The following is a 6,419-nucleotide window of genomic DNA, read 5'->3' as shown; positions in this document are numbered from 1 at the left end:
TGACAACTATATGCTCTAAGTGCTTGATGCACAATCTTATTTTGTACATCATTAATGTACTGCCATTTCATTTTTTCTCAGTTAAGGAATGAATTTTTGCATTCCTTTGTACTTTTTTCCAAAAAAAGTACTGGAATCACTCATTACCATAGCAACTGACAGTTAGCAGACGACGATAAAAAGCTGTGGGTGAAGACAGCATTCATCAAGATGCAAACAATGCACAGTGTTTTTAATTTAAGATTTTATTCAGCTGCTGTAAGGTAGAAACACTTAAGCTTTTTGTTGCTAGCAGTACCATTCGAGACATTTAACCCTAATATAGTACAAAGTCTGTTCACAATAACTTGAATCAACTTATCTATACCTTTTTTTCCACCAAAACTACCAGTACCTTTGTGCGAAATGATATACATTTTCATTTTTGTAGAATGTACATACATTACAACCTCAAAAACATAGAGGCATTGAGTCAAGTTAGAGTGAACAGACTATTCCAGAGTTGATTACAACGGTATTCCCTGCTACCTTTGTTATAATACACACCCAATACGATGAAGCAGGATATATAACTATTGTACAAGCAATAAAGACATAGTAGTAATAGTAAAGAGGAGCAAAAATAATATCCGATTATTTTTTTTCTCAACAGTACCAACTTGAATATTTTTGCTATAAAGCAACACATAATAATATGTTATTTTTTCTTCTTTTGAAAGTGAGTTTTTGGCTTTATAAGCCACTAAGGACAAGTCTACATCATCAAAGTCTGCTTGGCAGTTTAAAAGTCTTAAAACTACTATGTACTGTAATGGTGTCTACTACCGGCTACTTAATATAGAGATAAAAATAAAGTGGTTTTTATACCTATTTATGGCCATATTTAATATTTTCATTGTTTGTCAATATAATCTCTTACATAATATTCTAAGGTTCAATTTTTTCAACTTAGGCCAGGCCATGAGATACGGTAAGTTTGTTTCTAGTAAACATTTTCTGATCTAGTTTTAAAATCTTAAACTTTTAAAAAGCAAAAAAAAAAAGGTGAAAATGAAAATAATATATATATTTTTTGGTCAAACACACAAAAATAAAGTGAGAATGTTTACTAGGAACAAACTTACCCATAGTTTTATGTAGTGGGACTGAAGTTGCACATAGTGCATTCACACTTCATAATCAAAGTAGAGAACATTAATGAAGTGCTTGTATAAATATTAAAAGTGCTCTTCATAAATAGAAGGGTGTATCCCTCATTACACAATCGTGTGCTCAGTATTTTGCAAACAAACATTGCGATAAAAAATGTTTATCATGTTAATTACTAGTATAACTTTTGTGCAAAAATTGTATTCCAAAGTTTTTTCGGAATAAGCATAGTTTGCACAAAACAATTAACATTGAATGCAAAACTGTAAAAAGGTGATAAACCTTAAATTTACTTGGACATATTAATCTTACATTACATTATTTTCTTAATTATTAAGTCAATTACTAATATTTAAAAATTGTCATAATTGTGAATTGTGTACAAAAATTAATACTCATTACACATTATCTCACCTTAGAGTGTAAAATTTTGCACTTTCCTTTAATACCAAAGTACAGTGACCCATACCAAAGTTCAGTGACCCATAACCTGTGACCAAAAGGGCTATAATTCTACTCAAAGAGTGCCACATTTGATGCCTAATTTACCAAAATATTGTCAGGGATGTTTTTGTTTAAAACAATAAGAGTAAACTTTATATTGCAAACACAGTGAAGTAAACATGGACAATATGCAAATGAGAATGGTGCCTGCGTATTGTTTGTAGCTATATGGAAACAAACAGGTAGGGACTTTATAATACCAAAAAATTTTTCGAGTGAATACCTCTGCCGGAAAAAGAGATAACACCGCCATTTCATTTAAGTGAAGCAAATCAAGCCACACATATATACAAGCACGACATCAATGTCAAACCACTAAGAATTCTGGGTAATTTCTGCTTCCAATTATCGGCAACAACTCTCCTGTGTGAACCCGTCACTAAAAATGGTCAGTTCCATCATCGAGCCACGGGACAAATTCCAAACGATTACGCACACATATGGGGATTGAATCATGCACGCGGAAGATGAGGACACTCATCATATCCACGTGCCACAGTCCAATAGCTCACACATATACATTATGATATTGAATCAAGCCTATGGGGGATGAGGACGTTATTCCATTTTAGTGCAACTTGCTCACCAAGTGACAGTGAACAATTTCCTACATTTGAACAAACTTGCATAATATCTCGATTCTTTCTGCTCATTGCTAGATTAAATACACACTGTACCGAGAGGTACAGTTACTTTTTTTATTTTTGGTTAAAGTTCTTAAAAAATACTTCAACAAATGACTGGAAAAATAGATCTAGGAAAAATCTTAGAAAAATTCATTTTTCTTTTCTTTTGGACAGATTTATACAGATCTAACATAGACGTAGAAAGGGTATCAAGTTTTTTGTTTGGTCAATTTTTGGAGAGAAAAGGTTCTCAAAGAACCAATTCATCCCAAGATATGTATAAGTGAAGTACTTAGTACCTACCTAACAATTTTTTTATAATTGCTTTTTTCTTATAATCTTAGTATCAAAAGTTTTCAAGGTCTTTGTGTTGCAATTTTTTTACAGTATAAAGCGGGCAAATCTTTAGCTGTATGTACAGCTTTGGGACTGAACTATGTAGCAATATAACTAGGACTAATACTAAGGTATTCTAATGGACTAGGGATATAGGGGTCATGGGGGAGGGGTCAAAGGTCATCATATATTGGGAGGGGGGAGTAAAATAGGAAGCATTTTATATTAAAAACAAGTCAAAAACAAGTCATTTGTTTTTTAGGGATTTTGAGGCTACCTGGAAGAGTTGAAACCGAAGCATGAAAGCAGCGTTTATAAAAAACATACACTTAGAGTGTTGTTAATACAATATATATACGTTTTTTCGGGACATGTTATATTTCAGTACAAGCTATCATTATAGGCCGCACCAAGTTTTTTATTTCTTCTTTTTTTAATAATAATATATATGAGTTTCACACACTGATAAAAGGATACCTTACCACCACTTAAAGACTTCCATTCTTATACCACTAACATGGTCTCACACCTAATTGGTGGTACATCATTCTCAGTTTATTGTCAGGGCAATTCTCTCCTTTCCTTAAAACCTGACATACTTTATTTTGTCTTAAAAGTTATATTTTTTACTAGGCACTCTACTTCATTTTGGGAGAAAACTTTTTTTCAGGGGGGCCAATGTTGGTATTTGTGAAAATCTTAGTGCAAAATTTGACAGGGTATAACTTAAAAAAACAATAGCATGATTTACATATATAATAGGCCTATTATCGTAGATGCTATTGTTTTGTCAATTTCCCTCAAAAATATGGACTTAGAAATTCAAAAGTACCCTCACTGGTCACGGATATCACAGACCAACTATTTCAAAAAAGATCTTAGAGGTCTTAACGTTTTTTACACCTTAAATCAATTTTCCCAAAAAATGGTACAATCATATTATAAAAAAACAACAAATGGATACATAATAAATTTTATCTATACATTATTTGGTGATTTTCACTTCTTATACCTTATAGGATAATGCAGAGTGGAAACAATTTATATAAACAACCAATTTTAACAAAGAAAGTAACACTTGGTGTTTTCAATCTTTTTGTTTTATGACTTATAAAAGGAAATAGGTTTCGTGTTTTTTTCATCTCGCTCTCAAAAAACGGGCGCACCCCATCAAATTTCAGAATAAAAAAATGGAGCAGTTTGGTGCATTTTTCATCATTATTTCACATGTAAAAATGGAGCCATGAAATATATCAAAGAATTACAACAGTGTCTTCACTACAGACTGTAAAAACATCATAGGATACCGATACACAGAAAGAGACATACTTGTGTTACTCTGCTAGTCGGAGCAGGGACGGTACCAAGTACAAGAAATCACATATATTTAGCAGAAATCAAGAAATGCACATATTTTTTGTCTAGCTTCTAGGGCTACAAACATTATTTTTAAACTTTCTAGTGCATGCAAGAAATAACCAATGCACATATATTTTTGGTTATTTTCTTTTTGTGAAATGCATGAGATGTATCTGATATATTTTGATAAATTGCTCGTGTGTTTGAAATAAAATGTTGCTTTTGAATAATTATAATCAATAGAGCCTGAACATTATAATGAGAGAAGTAAAATTGGGTGTTTTTGTTTATTTTGATTTCATTTTGAAATCACAAATTTAGAAACCACATGAATTCCTAAAAAATAATTATTGAAGCAAATAATTGATGTTAACTTTAGATGAATTGAAAGCAAACTATCCAAGATTTCAATTTTAAGTCAGCTGCATAATGCTTTGCTTACAAGTTGGATGAAACATAGCAAGGACGGTCAACAAGTTGGTTTTTTTTATAACTCATCCTCCCTACATATTATTGAATATGTGCACTTCTTAACTTTCCCTCATATCAAATTTAACCCCATGAGAACTACCTGCCTATTGGTCAAAAAGAAGTTTTGCTATCAATTGGACCAATCAGCAATATTGTTAAAATAATTTCACCACACAAAAAAATTGGGGTGAATTATTTGCAAAGCTCCATTCTGATTGGTGATTAAAATGAAGATATCATGTAATTGACCAATCAGAGGCAATGTTAGATTGGCAGGTAGTGCTCAGGGTGTTAACAGATGAGGAAGAAATGAGTGGTCCACAATAAAATCTGAAAGAAGAAAGACAATGTAACAGAAACAAGTGTAACTAAAGACAATAATGACACCATGATTGAAATTTTGTAAATATGGGATATTCTTTTCAAAAATATAGAAAGCAATAGATAGAAATCAATCTCGGTTTTTGTTGAGGGCTGGGGTCGACTACCAGTCCAAACGATCTCTCAAATTGAGTTCCATTATCAAAATGTGCTTTGTATTAGGATGTTACATCCATCTACAACTCACATTGTCAAGTTTGCTATATTAAACCTCTCCATCTAGGAGCTTGACTTAATGAAGTTTTAAGAGATCATTTGAAAGTGGACTAGTCTGTCTTTCTACAACTAATTTCATTACAGGAATTTATGTAGACTTACAATCAATCAATCAGAATTTTCATTGTATAAAAGATGTGGACATTAGTAAAAAGTCATGGCTCAAACTTGGAAGTACTTCATCATCAGATGTACCAAATTTTTTTTTTACAGTTTCATGGTACAGGGTTTTCATAATATTTTTAAACTTTCATTTCAAAGTGGCTACTAATAATCTACATGAAAAAATGGAAATAGTGATTTCATTAGGAGAAAAAAGTGCATATAATGTTACAAGAACTCTGAGAAGTTACAATCATTATACAACTTGGATGGTTATTATAATATTTACCATGCTGCTAGGCTTATAATTACTTCAAAAAGCTTCCTAATATCAATTTGTGGTTACTTTTTTTTCAATTATCCCCACCCCCATACACCAGTGAGTGCTTCAAATACATAAACAAGATTTCTACGCCCTACATATTACATAAATGGCCAACCGACGTCAAAAACAACAACAGACAGAAGTTAAGTTGCATAATATTCAGTTTTTCTTAAATCTATTGTTCATGAATACCTTAAAACATCTTTCTGAGAAAAAGTTTGCACTTTTTTCCTGTGGATTTATTTGTCGTTTACAAATACCACTGGTTGATATATGCACAAAAGTATCCACCATTGGTGCTTTATAAATTCAATGGAATCCGAAACCATGATATAGCCACCCAAATAAGCAGCAGAGGATAAAACAACTTAAGCCCCAATCATTTATAAATTTGTTTACATCTTGCCGCTATGTTCCGAATGATTCCAGCACCTCTCTTTCGTACATAATCATTTGATCCATGGATATTTTTATTGACAAACAAATAAACCACAGGTAAAAAGGGCTGACTGAGTGATCCACATAATACCATATTTTTTTAAAGATTTTTTTAAAATATTTTTTGGAAGGTGGGTGTACGCTATATTACTACACCACCAAAAGACACACCACCTTCCGAGCAATATCTTACACAGCAGGTTATTTTACGAGTCAGTAATGAGCTAATAATGACATAAATATATTGGAGAGAACTTGACCCATGACCCCGACTCACCCTATCATATCACTGTAGTTTGAAGTCCCGGTGGCACCGTTCCCATTCACCCCCAATGTATAATACACAGAATATGCCACACTAATATATAATACAAGCCTCTATACAGCAGCAAAAAACTTCACTAGAGGTTACTTCAAACTACAGGGTTAAAGGTCATAGGTCAAGCTAGGTCCCCAATACATGGTATAAACTACAGAACGACATCACCGCCTCACCACAGCAAGCTAATATA

Source organism: Amphiura filiformis, chromosome 5 (assembly GCF_039555335.1).
Source record: "Amphiura filiformis chromosome 5, Afil_fr2py, whole genome shotgun sequence".
In the NCBI taxonomy this organism is placed as follows: Eukaryota; Metazoa; Echinodermata; class Ophiuroidea; order Amphilepidida; family Amphiuridae; genus Amphiura; species Amphiura filiformis.
The sequence above is the reverse complement of the archived record's forward strand: the minus strand, read 5'-3'. Positions refer to the sequence as shown.